Source organism: Sardina pilchardus, chromosome 4 (genome assembly GCF_963854185.1).
Source record: "Sardina pilchardus chromosome 4, fSarPil1.1, whole genome shotgun sequence".
Taxonomy (NCBI): Eukaryota; Metazoa; Chordata; class Actinopteri; order Clupeiformes; family Clupeidae; genus Sardina; species Sardina pilchardus.
The window spans coordinates 9341539-9361581 of NC_084997.1; the positions used below are offsets into that span (position 1 = coordinate 9341539).

At 42.7% G+C, this 20043-nt stretch overlaps 1 long non-coding RNA gene across 1 annotated transcript; it reads right to left on the reverse strand.

Annotated features, from left to right (window-relative positions):
- Positions 1 to 11908: 11908 nt before the first annotated feature.
- Positions 11909 to 14982, reverse strand: LOC134077762 (uncharacterized). The gene is made up of 7 exons (XR_009938752.1): positions 14847 to 14982; positions 13538 to 13593; positions 13089 to 13284; positions 12880 to 12970; positions 12617 to 12685; positions 12399 to 12483; positions 11909 to 12120 (listed from the first exon to the last, which is right to left on the reverse strand). It is a non-coding gene; the product is annotated as an uncharacterized LOC134077762 (long non-coding RNA).
- Positions 14983 to 20043: the final 5061 nt, after the last annotated feature.

Genomic DNA, 20043 nt, shown 5'->3' on the forward strand with positions numbered 1-20043 from the left:
AGTCCGGATCCAGACAGAAGACTGCCTACGAGTCTGCAGTCCCTGCTGCCTGCTCTCTCTAGTGGAGTGTGTGTTGAACTGTGTGACTTGCAGAATTCTGATTTGTATTGTTTTTTGTTTTTTTGTGTGTAGTACAGTAATTCGTCATCATGAGTAATGAGGAGTTGGCAGACCAGGTGAAAACACTGATGGAGATGGTACAAAAACTGCAGTCAGATAATCTACAGCTTAGAGAGGCAGTGAAGCAGAGACCAGCTCCTGTTGTCCCAGGTCCCTCAAACGGTGATGATTCTGGAGGTGAGCCGTCAGTTCCTAACCACCCAGGTGAAGTTCCCCTTTCCCCTCCTATAGCAGGGCGTTATGTGTTTGTGCCTAGAGAGCGAAAGTGCCCCAAGTTCTCCGGCAAGGCTTCTCAGGATCCCCTTAGGGTAGAGGAGTGGATAGAGGAGGCCCGGCGCTCATTAGGAGTCCGGCCTATGTCTCGTTCAGAGAAGACATTGTTTATATTTGATTTATTAGAGGGAGAGGCCAAAGCAGAGGTCAAGTTTCGACCAATCAGTGAGAGAGATGAACCAGAAAAAATCTTTACCATTTTACTCAATGCTTATGGGTGCTCTCAGACATACATCACCTTACAACAACAATTTTTTCAGAGACGGCAATTAGAGAGTGAGTCCTTGCGTGAGTATTCACATGTACTAATGTCCTTAATGGAGATGGTTAGGCGTAAATCTCCCTCATGTTTCCCCAACCCTGATTCTGTTCTGAGAGACCAGTTCATTGAGCATGTCAAGGATAACATGTTAAGGCGAGAACTACGACGCCATATGCGTCTTCACCCTAGCTCCTCCTTTCTGGATATAAGGGAAGAGGCCTTACGCTGGGTCGATGAGGGAGAACATACCAACAAGCTAAGACCTCGGGCCTATTCATGCAGTGCACAGGGAACGATTGAGCATGAGGCAGACCTCAACATCATCTCAGCCAGATCCACCACCGAGCTGAGTGAGCTAAAAGAGTGCCTTATTCGGCAGCAGGCCCAACTAGATGCCATTATGCACCGCTTGAATTCGCCTTCACCGGGGGGACGTCCTGGACCCACTACCCATGCACCTCCATCCCGCCATCAACGTTCAGATCCTTCTTTTAGGCGAGGGGGTAGTGGTGCACGCACATCAGTCTTCCAGCCTCGATTCCAGCCAGATGGCACACCCATATGCATGCGCTGTAACCAGCCTGGACATCTGGCTAGAGTTTGCCAGACGACACTTCCTCAGTTACTGCGAGGGTTGCCACCAGCAGAGGGCGTAGCCATGCCTACAACAGCACCGTCGGAAAACTAGTACCCTCTGATGCCACAGCCCAGGCATCAGAAGGGGTCATGTCGGGCAAAGACCAGCAAACATCACCGAAACTTCTCGGTAACTGTCCAGTGGTGGAAGTCTTAGTAGAGGGGCTGGCTGTAACTTGTCTTTTGGACACCGGTTCTATGGTGACCACCATCACGGAGGAATTCTTTGAGGAGTACTTACAGCCCCGCCTTCAGACACCCTTACGACCATGTAGCTGGCTTACCTTGAGGGGCGCCAATGGCTTAGAAATACCTTATCGTGGTTATGTTGAACTGGAAGTTCAAATCTTGGGCAAGGTCCTGCCAAAGATGGGTATCTTAGTTGTAACAGCCACTCCCGATTCGACTGTTCAAGCCCAGAAAAGACTTATTCCTGGCTTACTCGGCATGAATGTCATAAGTAGCTGTTACCAGGAGTTGTTTGTTCAGCATGGTCAGGCTCTTTTCCAGTCCTCCAATGTTCGCTCCGCTGGCAAGGGCTGGGTTCGTGCACTATCAGAGTATCAACACTTTGACCGCATGTTGGATACCGGCAGGGTGGGGCCGGTTAGAGTTCGATGTGGCCCAGCGGTTATGATTCCAGCAGGGTCCCTGCGTTTTGTGCCAGCAGTCTGCCATCAAGGTTTAGGCGCTACATTGTCATCTGCCCTGCTGGAGCCATTGTCCCCTGGGGGTAATCGGTTACCTGCAGACCTGCTCATTCCTTCTGCTTTCCTTCCAGTAGTTCATGGGACGGTTAATGTGCCAGTGGTAAACGTTGGTAGTCAGGATAAGTGGCTATGGCCGAAGACCATGTTGGGCGAGCTCTACATGGCCCAAACTCAGTCATCTGGGTGTCCGATACAATTCGATCTTCAAAGCCAGGATGAGGAACGAGTGGCCTTGATCCAGTCCATCGGGGTAGAGAGCACACCCCCGCCTGATTTCTCCCAACTGTCATGGCCAGCCCTATCCCCCTTGGAGAAGGAGGAGGCCCATGCTTTGCTAGTGAAGTATCAAGATGCTTTCAGTCAGGGTGAAACCGATTTGGGCTGCACCCCCCTAGTGCAACATACCATTCCACTATTGGATGATGCCCCTATTCGTCTACGATACCGCCGCTTACCTCCCTCTCAGTATGAGTTAGTGAAGTTGCATATCCAGGGGCTATTAGAACAGCAAGTAATTAGGCAGAGTTGTAGCCCTTACTCTGCCCCGATCGTGGTAGTCCAAAAAAAGGATGGGGGTATTCGCATGTGTGTAGACTATCGCCAACTAAATGCAAAAACACGCAAAGATGCATACCCATTGCCTAGAATTGAGGAGTCCCTAGATGCATTGGCTGGAGCAAAGTGGTTTAGCACATTAGATCTTGCGAGTGGATACAATCAAGTCCCGATGGCCGAAAAAGACAAAGACAAGACCGCATTTTGCACGCCCTTTGGGCTTTTCGAATTTAATCGGATGCCATTTGGGCTGTGTAATGCGCCTAGTACGTTTCAACGTCTTATGGAGAGAATATTTGGAGATAAAAGCTTCCATTCTTTACTGCTGTACTTGGATGACATCGTGGTATTCTCCACCTCCTTCCATCAACATCTGGAACGACTGGAAATGGTACTTAGCAGGCTTCAACAACATCGCCTTAAACTTAAGTTAACTAAATGCCATTTTTTCCAATCTGAGGTTAAATATCTCGGCCATGTCATCTCAGCCCACGGGGTCGCTACAGACCCAGAAAAGATCTCTGCGGTGTCAGAATGGAGGAGACCCACGAATATTACAGAGCTTCGTTCTTTCCTGGGTTTTGCCTCTTACTACCGGCGATTCGTGGAGGGGTTTGCGGGATTGGCAGCTCCATTACACGCCGTAGTGGGGAAAGTACAAGGGAGCAGAAAGAAACCCGGCTCCAGAGTATTGGGCCCCTTCAATCAACACTGGAATGAGATGTGCGAGCAGGCATTCCAGCAACTTAAGACGAGGCTGGTGAGTGCGCCAGTATTGGGGTTTGCAGATTTCACCCGGCCATTTAGACTAGAAATTGATGCCAGCCACCAAGGATTGGGAGCCATTCTCTCACAAGAGATAGATGGGAAGTGTCGGCCTATAGCTTTTGCCAGTCGGGGTCTGCGGCCAGCGGAACGGAATATGTCTAATTACAGCAGCATGAAACTGGAATTTCTAGCCCTGAAATGGGCAGTAACAGAGAAATTTAGGGAATATCTGTTGGGTACTAAATTTACAGTTTACACAGATAATAATCCCTTAAGTTATCTCCAAACTGCAAAACTAGGGGCCATCGAGCAACGGTGGGTCTCCCAACTGGCATTGTTTAACTATGAGATCCACTATCGCCCAGGTACGGCGAATCGTAATGCAGACGCACTGTCCCGCTTGCCTGTTACGCCACTCCCATCTCAGGCCCTAGCCACTTCAGGCATTGCTATTCCAGTTGTGGCCAAGCCAGTGATATGTACCGAGTCTGCTCTAGTTTCTGCTATAGATGCTGCCCCCATCCGTGCCCGTGCCGACCTGCTGACCTTGCAGACTGCTGACCCCCTGCTTAAGACTCTTGGCTGCTACTGGAAACAAGGGACTCCCCCTACAGGAAGAGAATTGGCCCAGGTACCTGAAGACATCCGTGGTTCCATGAGGAAGCTGGTCCAGCAGTGGTCTCGACTACATTCTATTGATGGTGTCCTGTATAGAAAGGTCCATTTGCCCCCACAGAGTGAGTTGGTGTTTCAGTTGCTCTTGCCAAAGTCCCTGCAGGCAGAAGTCCTCACCCTTCTACATGATAACCATGGTCATCAGGGAATTGAGCGGACGACAGACCTCATCCGTCAGCGATGTTACTGGCCTAAGATGAGGCACGACATACAGGCATGGTGTGCAAAATGTGACCGTTGCGCACTGGCTAAAGCAGCCCAGCCCAAATTCCGCACTTTCATGGGCAGCCTTATGGCAACAAAGCCATTAGAAATCCTTGCCATTGACTTTACACAACTGGAGAAAGCCAGCAACGGGCAAGAAAACCTCCTTGTAGTCACTGATGTGTTTTCGAAATTTGCGCAGGCGTACCCCACTGCTGATCAGAAGGCCAGTACAGTAGTAAAGACCCTTACAGAGAAATGGTTTTATACTTATGGGGTGCCCCAGCGCATACACTCTGATCAGGGCCGTAATTTTGAGGGAGAGTTGCTTAGGCGGTTATGTCAGCTTTATGGAATTACGAAGACTCGGACCACCCCGTACCATCCAGCTGGTAACGGACAATGCGAACGGTTCAACCGAACCCTTCACGATCTGCTGAGGACGTTACCACCAGACAAAAAAAAGAAATGGCCCTATGTCCTCCCAGAGCTTTTGTTCGCTTACAACACTACAATACACCAGTCAACTCAGCACTCCCCATACGAACTAATGTTTGGACAGAAACCACGGTTACCAGTAGACTTTTTGTTGGGAAGGGAGGATGTGGCGCCAATCAACGGGGGCATAGAAGACTGGGTTACCAGACACCAACAAGATCTGGCGGCAATTTACATCAATGCCCAGGATAAGTTGAAAGCTGCAGCTGCCTACCGCAATCGTCACCACTCTGAGGATGTCCCCTTACTACCCCCAGGCACATTAGTGTACCGGAGAAGTCACCCCCAAGGACGCTGTAAGATCCAGGATTGTTGGAACCCGACTGTCTTTGAGGTGGTCGAATGCCTGGACACTGGGGGCCGGGTCTACAAGATTAGACCACAGCAAGACCGGGAACCATGCTATAACATCCACCGCTCTGAGCTGAAGCCCATCCCGGGGAACCCAGTTATCCCAATACGTCCAGAGGTGAAGACCAACCGGCCACTGGAGACCCAGGGTGAACAGGACGGATCCAGTGAGGATGAATGCAGTATAGTAGCAGAATGGATGCCAACACTCATATATCCCATGTCCCAAATGGATTCGGAACCCTCACAGGACCACCCTACCATGAGGCCAGAGGATGTGATGGAAGAAGAGCCTTTGTTACCAACTGACTCACTTAGGGCAAACAAACTCCCCCACTTGGCAGCAGAATCGAGGTCCCCCAGTACTAGCCCAACCCATTCCCCAAGGCAGGCGGTTACAGGTCCCAGTCTAGGGTTGGAAGTAAGGCGTTCAACCCGCCCCAATGCAGGTCACCATCCCAACCCTTTTAACCTTCCACAGACAGCCATCAGTGAGATTAACCATCACAGTCCTAGTAATGGGGTTATGACCTCAATTTAAGGAAACATGTAATTTGGAATGATCACAATAAACATTACATTTAGTGTTAGTCCTGTCACCGGGACGGTGCCATTTGAAAATTGGGGTGTATGTGACTGGTAGATCAAAGGCACTACATGTTCCAAGATTGTCCATGCTCCGCCTTCACCTGGGGGGCATTACATTTAGTGTTAGTCCTGTCACTGGGACGGTGCCATTTGAAAATTGGGGTGTATGTGACGGGTAGATCAAATGCACTACATGTCCCAAGATCCTTGTCCATGCTCCGCCTTCACCTGGCTGCGAGGCTGACCGGACATAGTGCGCTTGGGGTTGTTTTAAATTAATGAGCCCGCGAAGACCACCTGTGCTGCCGTGTTGTCTTGTCTGTGGAATTGTTTGGTGGCGGCTTCCTCGTGGCTGTCTCTTTGAGAGCTCCTGCTGTGCTGTTCGTTAGGTTACAGCGAACAAGTCATTGGTATGTGTTATTTTTATCAGAGCGCTCAATATGTGCTCTTTATAGCATTCTGTTCATTATTAGTATTTAGGAATTTGTTGTCGCTTATCTCTGAGGCTACCGATTTAGCAGTGTAGCACCTTATTCCACTTTGTATTATGTTTACAGCTCAACTGGGCATTGTGCGTGGGTTTTTCAGTAGCGCGCTTCTGTGTGGTTTTGCCGGTAGCGCACCTCATCGTTGCAGCCTGTCTTATGGTGGGGATCGCTTATTTCCTGAACCTGGTAGGCATTCACTTTGAATGTGTTTCTGTGAATGTATTTCTTTGCCTAAGTCACATAAGATGTTCATTGTAATTATTGAATGGTTTTATGGCCTGTGCTTGACTTGGGTTTATTCTGATTTTGGGGTTATCATGCCGTTTTCTATATAAAATGCACTTCTCTTACTGGTGGCATAAGAGATTTTTAGAAAATGCTTCTTGCACAGGCTCTTAGTGGAAATGTGTTTAATCTATGTATGTTCATGTAGTGCTTTGCTGGTTTATTTCAGGAGAGTTGCTGTTTCTCTTCTCGCGCCCTCGTATACCAGCATAGAGCGGTTAATCACTGTTTTCCCCTCGCAATTAAAGTACATTCGTAACAGGTGCCCACAATTTGTTATTTTGTTTAGTTTGAACTTTGTATGTTTTGTTTGTTATTTTCTTGGTATAGCTCTATGGTAGCCGCGCTGCTCCCTCTGTTGCGGGCTGAGTTACTTGCCCGTGACACCCAGACCTGAACCCCTTAGCAACTTCCCCCAGCCCTTAGGCTAATCATAGTGTGTGAGTGTGCAATTGTCAGTTGTCCATTTCGGGGTGTATTGCACTATTGATTGTATTGAAGAGTTTATGAATGCCCATGTTGGGGTGTATCACACTATGTTGGTTTTTTGTGTGTATTTAAAAGACTGGGTTGTGTGTGAATTGCTTTGATATAGGCCCTCCCCTCCCCCCTGGTGCTCAGTCTGGGTGTTACGCCCTTCTGCCTTCACTAGATGGTGTATGGCCTAATACTCGCAACCATTTCTTAGCAGTAGCCATCTAGAGAGCTTTCCCCCCTCCCCCTTCTCCCCTTTTGGGTGGTGTTCCTCTAGCCTGCCACTAGGGTGGGAAATGCCCTTTTGTTATTTTGTTTGGACTAGAATGTTTATGGTGGGTGCCTGTTGCTATGTAACTTATGTAATAAAAGAGAAAAAAAAACCTGGAACCTTGAAACCACAGTGTTGGTAAATAAAATCTATTTTTGTATTTTTGTAAACTCAGCCTCTGTCTAGTCATTAAGTTGTCTACCTTATGCGGGATATTATTCACAAATTGACCACAAGGTTACATCTGTAAATGTTTTTTTTTTTAAAAAATCCTCAGTAGTCTTCAATATGAATGATGACTTGTTTTTTAAAATAATAATAAAGTACAGCTCTCTAATAGTTTGTTGATTTGAAGAAAAAAAAATTTCGCGACAGACTCGAAATCCTGGGGCTCTGGTTAGCCAGACTCACTCACTCTATGAGGCTGTGCAGTGCTAGTCATAGGATGTCATGTGATGTTGCAAAGTTAAGTCTATGGGTTTTTAATTCATAGTTCAAAAAGTATAAAAGTTACGAAGTTGAAAAATACATAGCTGAAGTCACATAAGTAAGACCTATGCAGCACAGTTTGAATGAAGTTTCTACGTTAAACGGTTGAAGCTGAATTAGACACACAAAATCCGTTTGAAGAAGAACATGAAGATATCGGATGCACTCTAATAATAATTTACAGCGACATCATTCGTTTGTTTGCTGCTGGCTTTTTCAGTTGCGATTCGGCTCTCATCATTGTGCTGCCTGTCTTTTTGCTTGCAGTTCTGGCACAAATGTCTCATGTGGGTGGGTTTCTCTGGGGTGCATTCCTATTGGCTGATGCGTTTGACTGACAGCTGAACTACTTGCCCCAGCACTTCTCGTTTTGGTGGGTTTCAGGGTTTGACCATAGACAGTAAAATATGGGTTTGACGGGCTTTGACGGATTGCAGTCTTTTAACGAACATCACCATCACAAACATTTGCAAATTTGATGGCTTGTTTGTTCATTTGTTATATAAGCACATCTAGACACCAAATAATATTTTTCATGATTGTGCCAACTTATAGTGCCTTGCATAAGTATTATACCACTTGACATTTTTAAATTTTGCCACGTCACATCCACAAACATAAGTTTATTCAAATTAATTTATATGTGAGTTATTTGGACCCATCCATCTTGCTATCAACTTGAAAATGTTGCATGGTCTGCCTTTAAATTAATACAGTTTTTGGTTTCATGCAGATCCAGGAAATCCTGATGCGCTGGCCCCAGGTGACCAAGGAAAGTCTTTGAACATCCCCATGGTTCTGCAGTGGCTCACAGGCCAAAGACACAGGGCCACTTCCATCCGAAAGGGCAACGTTTAAAATGTATCTAACATTGAGCACAACTGTAAAGGAAAAATGCTTGGACACAGAATTTGCTATCCTGTGGTCAGTGCCTGCACAAACACAATCTGTTTCCCCGTTACTCACACGAGCACATGCAGTGACTTCAAAGATGTGTTTCATGTTGCCATTATTATCACATGATGCTACTTCCAGGAAGAATGTGTCTGAGAGTATGTTTTGCAATACAAGTTAGTGTTTTACGTTGTAAAATCAGTGACCCATATTTTCAAATATTCTGTTTCAGCACCACTTCAAGAACTTCTTGCTAAGCTTGACATGCAGCGCAATCTACTCAGAATTCTGCAAGAACATTTCTGTTCACCAACACTCACACCATTGGACAGGAGTTTCTTGCCAGTGAGAGAAGCTTCTGGCCTTTTGGATCTGGACCATGACCTCCATTCCAATCCAGAGAAAAAGAGAGACTTGGTAGGGATGCCATTAGAAACTAGCCTGGGTTTTCCCATACTGCCTTGCGCGGTGATTTCAATCCCGCTGCTAAAGCCTACCTTACATTGCCAGACTTTGCAAAGATTTGGAAAAGATTTTTGAAAGACTACAGTCTCAGACCCTCTCACATCTAAAGACAATTCATTGAGTTTTTAGTCACAGACTAGTCACAGGCCAGTCTCAGATTAGGATTTTGCAAAGACTGTGGTCACTATTTACAAGACTGCTGCTAGATTCCTTCAAATTATTTCCATCGTGCACTAGGCTATACGTCATCATCAACAGGAACTCACGTGATAGGCTACTCATATCAAAGTATTTTTTTCGCGTTTCTGCAGCATTGTTTGATAGTGTGACATCACTAACAGATATAGAGTTGTTCTGTCACGTAGAATAGCCGACTAATAAATGATAAGAAATGAAATAACAAATAATCATACAGGCTACAGCTGTCGCCTATTTTGCCCCTTCCGTTTTCGTGTTCGTCGACCGAGGTCACTATTGGTTTTTAATGTTCACGTCACTATTTGCATGAGCCACGACTGAAAAGACTTACGATAATATCAAACATGTTTGATATTGTCGTAACGGCAAAACTAGAAAAAGACTGACTCCGACGGACTTAAAGCCGCTAAGATTGGCACCTTACACTAAACGATTTAGATGACGGGAGCGCGCCGAGATTCTAGTACAACTGGCAAGATTTCCGCCCGATTTTGGAAAAGTAGTCGGCGACTGTTAAAACAGACCAAAATCGTGCAATGTAAGCCAGCCTTAAGCCAGTCTGGAAACTAACGCCCAAATGTTCGCCTGATGTTGGCGAACCAATCACAGAACATCCGAGAAGTTTCCGTTGCCTTCTTGCGTCTACATTCGACGCCAAAGGATTTACGGCAGCCCTTAGCGTTGCATACGAACGAGTTGGGTGAGCTATGCGTATTTGATAGACATCCGTGGCGCCCAATGAATGGATCTGGGCATTTTTTCAAATACGAGAAAATGAACGTCTGGTTGCCAGACCACGTCTCATTTGAGAAGTGGTAGGCGTTAGCCAGGCTAATTAGAAACTGTAAATTCAGTGGTAACTGGTGGTTGAAATAGTAAGCATAATAATAATACAAATAAAATACATTGCTATGCTACATAGCAATATGGTGCATACAATTTATTTAGAATGTTGGGGGGGTCACCCAGAGGAAAAAAATGTCTCTCATTTGTATCTCTTCTGTTGCTCAGGAGACAAAATTGAGATTCTCATTTAAGGATCATTTTAGGATCATTGAGGTATCATTTTTTTCTCAGTTCTTTCTCCTAAAATGGCCTTAGGAGAAATAGGTGAGACATATATTAATGAGACAAGAAGGAGCCACAAAAGAGATATTCGTTTGAGACACAGGAGAAATAGGGGAGACCTAGTGGAGATCTCCTTTATGTTTGAGTGTAGTCTCATTTATAACTTGTTTCTCCTTTGGAGAAATAGGGGAGACCTAGTGGAGATCTCCTATATGTTTGAGTGTAGTCTCATTTATAACTTGTTTCTCCTTTGGAGAAATAATAGAGCAAATGAGGAGACATTGCTATGAGACACTATTGAGAAGGAGGAGTTACAATTGAGAAATCAGTTTGGGGATCAGAAAAATAGACCATTCCGTAGCATTTAAAACTTTTATTTCATGAACTATATACTACATGGACACTTTGACACTTTAAGGTGCAGACATTACAAAAAGCAATCATAAACATTTAACTAATAAATAATGACATACAGTCAAGCCCAAATGTATTGGAACACAAGCTAAAGTTGACAATATAAAATTATCTTTTGGAAATTGCTCTTAATGCTTTAAATGAAAAAATGAGGAAATATTCAACCTTTAAGGACATACATTTTCTTTGTGAATGAATAATGTATCGTAAATAAATAAATTGTTCCTTAAAATACAGGGGATATAAGTATTGGAATGCCTATGTTAACCTATGTGTTAAATTTCCATAAAGGTTAGCAGATTTGTATTTGTTTTATATTTAAAATGCCAGTTATTTCATGTATCCAGGACACTATGTCCCCTTGGACTCTGGAATTAAAATCACCCCACATCAACACATACCTCTCACGTTTCAATGCGTGCACTCACTGGCTCTGGCGCGCGGCGCATCTTTGATAGCATTTAGCTAGCCCAATACATTCATTAGGATCCAAACAGAGATGAAGTTAGAAGCGACAAAACACCTCCATGTTTTCCCTATCAAAATACAGTTACACGAGTAGTCACACGACCAAGTATGGTGAGACAAAATAAAACGTGGTGCATTTGTAAGCAGGTAAGAGGGATAACTATATTGTGTGGCGCAATAATATCCTGCACTTTCAGTTTCACTTTGGAGTAAGGATATTACTGCGCAGAGTCTAAGTGCTCCCAATGTTATTGCGCCACACAATATAGTTATCCCTCTTACCTGCTTACAAATGCACCACGTTTTATTTCGTCTCACCATACTTGGTCGTGTGACTACTCGTGTAACTGTATTTTAATAGGGAAAACATGGAGGTGTTTGGTCGCTTCTAACTTCATCTCTGTTTGGATCCTAATGAATGCATTGGGCTAGCTAAGTGCTATCAAAATTACGCCGTGCGCCAGAGCCAGTGAGTGCACGCATTGAAACGTGAGAGGTATGTATCAACTCGTCTTAGTTAAGGGAATAATGTAGTTTAATATGAAAAAACGGTTAAGTGTTCCTTTAATCCCAATGTAGGTAAAACCAAATGAGAATTCGTTCCATCATTATTGTAAAGATACTGTATGCACGACAATCTAAACATCAAATCAAAACAACACACCTGTCTATATTGACTGTCTGCAGGCAAACTTGAGCCAACATCCTCATGTGTTCAAGATCGAAATGGATGTTTCAGGGAGCGTGGAGCAGCATATTGAGAAAAGACTCCTTGTTTCCTTTCTGTTTTAGCCATGTGGGAACAGAGACGTCTGCTTGACCTCAGTGGTTTAAACAGTCCATGGTCAGGGTGTGAAATGTCTTTTGGAAATAGTTTTGGGCCGTTGTTGTACTTTTCTGGTATAGATATCCTGCAGGGTAGGGAGAGGTGCTCTGATGGTACCTTTCGCAGTAAATGTCAAGTGTCTGTGAAAGAGAAAGGAAGCATACATTACAATTGACCCTGTCCATGAATATAATCAATGCAAACTACTCCGCTTGTGTGTGACACATAAAAGCAAACCCACACAAGCAGTCAGGCACAATAGTTATAAGTAATGCAGATGTGAACAACATATACTTGTATTAGAAAGTTTGGGAGTGCACTTAGATATGTTCGGTATTTATTTATCTAGTTTAATAGAGAGGCCATTTGAAAGTGACCCTACACTTCTGCGCAGTAGTATGTCTGTGTGATATCATACCTAATCGCAGCTTTGCCTGCAGATCATCCCCCATGAGTATTGCAATAGCAGCCACTGGCTCCAGGCTGGGACTTCTGGATGGCACCTTTTAAAAAAAAAAAAAAAAAAAAAAAAGATTGCCATACAATTAGTTATTGTTGATTAATCTGTAAAATCATAGAATTAAAAAAAATAAGCAAGGTAAGTCTATCAGATGTACAAATATAAACGATAATTACCTTATGGAGGCACCCTTGCCACAATCACCATCCATATTAATTATTGATATCAGTTTATTTCTGAGGGCTCTGTCAATAAAAATAAGAATAAACAAAATGATGCATGCTGTACAACAAACTGAATTGGTAAAACATGGCTAATCGCAAATTCAAGACTACTTTTAGGTAACTGCAATAATCATGATTACTTTCTGGATTAATCTATTGCATAGCACTTATGACAAACAAATTAGAGCATGCTCAATAACATAGTCCACACCCACCACGTTGAGGGCAGCAGCCATGGTTACCATCAAGGAACAGGGAGTGTCATCAGGGTAGACCGACTTTGCCCTGGACAGTTCATAGAGCCCACTACAAAGTCATTACAGACACATGAAAGGAGGGGATAAACTAACCGTTACAGACACAAATACATGCACACATATTAGTGTTATATGCGTATGTGTGTCTATCTGGTGAGTGAACTCACTTGTGGGCTTGGAACTTCTTCCGTATGGACGTGACACACATTTGGAACATTTCAAAATGCACACAGTGGTCTCAGTGGAATCAAGAGTCCAACTTGGGTTCTTGAATCCTTGATTTCTGCCTTCAGAAAAATTCCCTACTTCCATAAATTGAGAGGAAATATCTTCTCCAAACAGTAGCTGGAAGACCTGCAGCACCTACAATCACCATGACACAGACAAAACAAGAGTTAAGTCAAAACATGATCATCTGAAATAATAATACAGTGGCCAAATGTTTTATAGATCATTTAATCGTGTAAAATGTTCTAATATACACGTCTAAATTTACTGGTTGATGTCGAAAATGCATTGTTTCACCTCTTGGAATTGTTGATTCATTGACTTGAAAAAAAGGAAAATATATCAAAATGTAATTGTGGATATTCATTAATTTAGGACCTTTCCTTACCTGATCAGAAGAGTCCATCAAACTTCATCCAGTACACCACTTGTTTCCTTGATAACCTTTATGAAAAAAAAAAAATAAGGACGTTGACACATTAAAGAAAACGCCAAACGGCAAGCTAAAACCTGACCAGCGGTTATAGGCCAGTCAATCTAGCGTTTGACCCATAACTAATTGCAATAGTAATCATTCCAAGTTTTTTGTGATCCATAGGTATATCTAATTAACATATTAAAAATCTACCTATTTATATTTAGTGGAACATAGTTTTTTTTCAAGGTTAAAGGCAGCAATTTCCAATGCATTTTGCCATTGGGATTTACTACAGGTGAAATGGGTAAAATGTTAAACTAAAGATATCAACTTGAAACGTTCACAGTTCACAGAACAAATGATTGTCAATGATATGGTATGATGGAAGTATCTCAATGCATCCCAAGTCACTTGATATGTTGTCTAAAGGTCAATATCTTCCTTATGTGACTTGGCATGCATTGAGATACTTCCATTATACCATATCATTGACAATCATTTGTTCTATAATGTACTTTCATTGAAACGCATTGATTTTGACTTGACTTGATTTCCTCATTTTTGAGGTGATATGAAGTGTTATCTAATATTCCCTTTGCATAGGCTTTTGGTATCCAACATATAAGCAAAATGCAGCAATTATTTTGAAGCTGACTGTACCTATTGTTCAGATTTAGTTTTCTAGAAATATATGCAAATTATTGCATATTTAAGTAAAACTGGTCTCATTTGCATATCTAAACATCACATTTCAGAAAACTTGCAATACAAAAAATATTTGCCTTAATGTGAGTAAACAACTGAGAAAGTTTCAAGTTGATATCTATAGTTTAAAATTTTACCCATTAAATCCCAATGGCAAAATGCATTGGAAATTGCTACCTTTTACCTTGAAGAGCTAACCACTAACGTTACAGTTACACTACACAGCAGGCAAGCTTCGTCGACCTACACGTCTCTTACAGAAAAGTAAAACATGACCAACGCTTGTATTCACGAATTCAATCCCACTATTTAACAGAAAAAGAGTTTGGTCAGCTTTGATATCGTGTGCTAAAAGTTGCTAGTGCGCTAACCTAACGTTAACGTTAGCTATCATTAAACTAGCTGCTAGTTCTAACGTTAGCACGATAGCTAACGATACTGCAGGTATTCCCCAACCTAGTACATCCTCAGCACGAACGTAAAGTTTAAACATGGACGACGGGAATGTTTCTTAAAAAGTTACAAATGCTGGGCAACGATTTAGACAAACTACATCTTACATTTATTATCTTACCTTTCGCCGAAGTGAAACAGTCGTTGTCAGGCAGCCATTGTTCTCGGGCAACTTCGGACTTCCAGGGAGAGACGTCTGCCGACGTAATGACGTCAGATGGGTACCCGAAGGACTGAACCAAGAGCCTGACTGGCTTCGGTTTCACCCTCTCTGAACGAGATTAAACACCGTTCATGCAGTAAAAATAAACTCTGGACCAACAAAAGAATGGACACTGACAAGTGTCAACTTAAGCCTACCTTACATTGACAGACTTTGCAAAGATTTGGAGAAGATTTTTGAAAGACTAGGCCAGTCTCAGATTAGGATTTTGCAAAGACTGTGGGTCACATTTAGGCTACTAGACTGCTAGGCCTAGATTCATTCAAATTATTTCCATCGCACACTACATATCAACAGGAACTCATGCGATACCCTACTCATATCAAACTATTGCGTTTCTGCAGCACTGTTTCATGTGTGACATCCCTAATAGTTATAGGGCTTTTCTGTCACAAGAATAGCCGACTAATAGTATATAAGAAATGAAATAACAAATAATCATATAGGCTACAGCTGTCGCCTATTTTGCCCCTTCCTGTTTGGTGTTGGAGAGAGGTCACTATTGATTTTTAATGTTCACGTCACTATTTGCATGAGCCACGACTAAAAAGACTTCCGATAATATCAAACATGTTAAACTAGAAAAAGACTACCTCCAACGGACTTAAATAATAATAAAGAGACATGTAGATCTAATTCATTAATAAACTTAGTTTTGCGGAACGTAGCCAAACAAGAAAACATGATATTTGCAGGTGTGTGGTTTGGATATTCAAAACCTTCCATGCTAACCTTCCATTAGGTCCTTGCTAACCATTGTGTGACACTCTTATATTATTTATTAACTCAAAAGCACCAAAATCATACATTGGCCTACACGTGTAGTAGTCTAATTACACTGTTCGTCGTGTGCAGCAAATACAACACCTGACATTGTAGACAAATCAAAGAACCTCCTTCCGTATTTGTTTGGGTATTGAATTTATGTGAGTCTATGTCTCTGCTCTGTATGTGTATATGTGTGTGTGTGTGTGTGTGTGTCTACATGTGTTTGTGTGTGGTGTGTAGCTGTGTGCCTTTCTATGTCTATTGTATAAATGTCTGTGTCTGCTTGTGTGTGTGTGTGTTTGTGTGTGTGTGTGTGTGTGTGTGTTTGTGTGTGTAGATGTGCGTATGAGTGTGTGTGTCTTTGTCTTTGGTGTTTGGGTGTAGCTGTGCTGTGCGTGTCTGTCTACATGTACAGTGCCTATAGAAAGTAATCATACCCTTTTGAAATAGTTGCTTTTCTTGGCTTGCAGCCTGAAATCAAAACCCTTTAAATTTCAGTGGAATCAGTGGAAAAAGATTTTTTAAAAATCGTTTTTGATTTCAGGCTTTAAGACAAAGTGAGTATTTCAAAAGGGTATGATGACTTTCTATAGGCACTGTATGTGTTTGTGTCTCTGCTTGCATGTGTGTGTGTGTGTGTGTATTGCAGCTGTGCCAGGCCCGGCTAATCAGAGATTTGGGAGGATTCCCGGTGGGCCGTTAACGTTTTGGGCCGGTATGAATATGTGAGCTTAAATATATTGTTTCTGAAGTTCATTTGCTGCGCCCTCGCAGCACCTCTGCAGCCTGGGCTGTGCGGTCTCGGCCCCTTACTCGCAGTTTCCCAAATATGAACAAAGTAGCACTCACAAAAATGTTTCGGAAGTCGCAACAAAGTCTATTTTTGCAATAATTTACGGAAGTGAATGAGCGGCCCCTTCTCCAGTGCCACAACCATGACCATGAATGTGTGCAAGGGAGATGTGTAGGCTTATTAATAATCAATTTGACTGTAAGATAATAACCCCAAATCTCAAAAGCCCTCGAAGATAAAATATCATTTAATCATTGTATTGGGTCCTCCTCATATGGAATATCTAGCACTCAGTTTCAGTGAGCAAATAGCCCTGTTAAGAGAAACGAGAGGAGCGTTCAAATCCCGCAGACACAGGACAGAAAGTGCACATTTACAGTGGTAGCCTAGCAGCTATTGTGCCTTACTCGGGTACTGTATAGGCCTATACTATGTGCAGAAATAAAATGGCATTGGAATTGGTGTGTTGAAGTCATACTTTTTCTCCTAAAATGTATGAATGAAATATTACCATTCCACCCAATGTATAGCCTATAGTCTGCCAAAGTTGTCAAAAATCTTTTATTAGCTCAGGGGAGGCCATTCCTATAAACTCCTATCCCATTTCTCTTATAGTAGTAGGCATGTGATGTCGTGTACTTGAATGACCCACGCCCCTCAAGGGCCGCTAAAACTTGAAATTTCACAGTAAAATGAAGTGTCCCACTCTGGCCCTGAGCTGTGCTGTGTGTGTGTGTGTGGCTTGCAGTTGTGTGCCTGTCTGTATTTGGGTATTGTGTTTATAGAGACTAATTTCTAATTTGAAACAAATAGGTTTGGATGAGCATGAGAGGGCTGGACAAAACAATGATTTAAAAAAAAAAAGATTAATCTAACTATTTTATTTTTTAGTTTGATTTCAGTTATTGATAATTTCTCCTTTAATTAACATGACAATCTATTCTGGCTAATTTAGCCTATCTAGGACTGTGTAGCCTAATACATGTTTAAAGTGCACACAAACACACACATACTTATGTCGACAGACACACACAGCACAGTTACACACAAACACACACACGTGGATAGACACACACAGCACAGCTACACACACATGTACAGAGTGTATAATAACACTGGTAAAAAAATCTTTTGGTAAGAAATGTGTTGAGGAATCTTTTATGGAACTGACTGAGCCAAATCTGAGATTTACCAAATAGATATATATGAGAATTGCTTGAGTTTACAAAGAGACCTCTCTGGCGCCTCAGCCTGAGTAAAGAATGAGACATATAAATGAGACAAAACTGAGCATTATTTAAAACATAGCTGAGATCTCATTAGTAGATTAAAGGGAGTCTACACTGAGCCTAAAACGAGATTTACCAAAGAGACTTAAATGAGAATTTCTTGAGTTTACAAGGAGAGCTCTCTGGTGACTCAGCCTGAGTAAAATATGAGACATACAACATGGACAAAACTGAGCATTATTTGAGACCTAATTGAGATCTCATTTATAAATCAAAGGGAGTCTACACTGAGATAACATAACTCTTTGGCTCCCGAGACAAACCTGAGAAGCGTGAGACAAAGGCAATAATCTCATTTTTGTATCACTGTGATCTCATTATTGTCTAGGAGAAACAAATGAGAAACAAAAGAGATCTCATTCTAAGAATTTCTTTCCTCTGGGCAGTGGCCAAGTGTCATTGGTCTACACGTCGGCGTCGCCATTCATTCATTAATTAATTATCACTTAGTTTTCTGTTCGACAGCGTCTGCCTGAGCACAGGGCATTCGTCGTGTTTCAACCATTTTTTATATGGTCCTCTGAGGATGTGTGGACGAGGCATGAGCAACGCAAAAGGTGAGTCAGTAAGGTTTATAATTTTCCCGGCTTCTGATGTTATAATGAAACTTACGTGCGTACAACTCTATGATCTTTGCAGATAACGTTAAATAAACCAGTAATGCTTTTTTTTTTTAGTTTTAAGGAGTACATTAGGCTATTCATCAGCGATGGCATGTACACTCTGTTCGATTTCTATGAGGAGGGAGTGTATAATAGTGTGTCAATGGAATGGATGGAAGATAAAAACGTTCAACCAGGAATGGAGGCCGTAGTTAACTGGAGGAAAGGAGAACGGGTGGTAAGATCATCTGCAGTGGTGAAGGCGATCAGTGGTAGGCGCAAGTTAAATCTCGACCAACTCTAGTGTGTTATGGTTATACTATATTGGGCAGACTCCTTTGTCCAAAGCGACGTACAAATAAGACCATACAATAATTAATTTAACAGTGAATAATTTTAAAAAGTTAAAAAGTCAGACTATAATGCTAACGTTAATAGGGAGAATAGCATTGTATGCTAACCGTTATATCAATAACGTTAGCTATACGCTACTATGTTCTCTTTCATGACGTAACGGGTTGCCAAGTCCTATGGGAAGCTTCACTTATTACATGATGTGATTGAGATGCTTATGTCAAAGAAATAAGCGTCACGTCAGCCACACCCCTACTCCCTTGGGAGCTATGCCCTTGAGTGGACAAGTGACATAACATACTCCCAGCTAGCACGCACACGTATCAACGTTGATATTGGTCGATAGCGTTGAAGGTTGAACTGCGACGTTGAAACAACTTTTACTTCAACGTCAACCTAGCACGCACACGTTGTATCTACGGTGACATTGGTTGACAGCGTTGAAGATTGAACTGTGACGTTCAAACATGTTTTACATCAACGTCAACCCAGGACTGGTTGTTTGAAACTAGCAGCGTTTTTCAATAACGCTATAATTGGGGTTTCATTAAGTGTAACCCTACCTTACACCTGCATTAGTTAGTAAGACAAGGATTCTCCCCTATGACAAGAAACATTTCAACGTTGAAAAAGCTGTTGCGTCAACGTAAGCCCACGACTGGTTGTTTGCAGTACCAGCGTTTTTCAATAACGCTACAATAGGGGTTTAATTAAATATAACCCTACCTTACGCCTAGCCTGGATGTTCTCATCCAGCCTTGCGCGGTGATTTCTTTCACGCTACTAAGGCAGTCTGGAAACTAACACCCACATTTTCGCCTGTTGTTGGTGGCCAATCACAGAACAGGGGAGAAAGCAAGACCATGATGAGCTATGCAGGGGGTCAGGATTTGACTGATTAGCTTCGCCGATTAGCAAAGCACTTCCTCGTCGCCATTTTCCAGAAATACATCATGTCCGGTGCCGTTTTCCCTGCGTTTTCCTTATGCTGATTGGTGGCTGTTCCACTCTCAGCTCATGCACAAGCTTAGTGTGGGCACGAGCTCTCCTTCTGTACCTTACGTCAATCAGTAATCTGGCACTTAATTGGCTAAGTAAAACGGCACCGGAAACAAGTCTCTTGAAACGCCATGTTGAAGCCTGAAAAAATCGTTCAATTTTGGCACTTTTCACTAGCCTAGCATTCCCATTGAAATGAATGGGGGCGGGACTTGTTCACTTTCTCCAGTTCTTATAATACCTCCATGGAGCTATGCACAGACGCATTTGATAGACATCCGTGGCGCCCA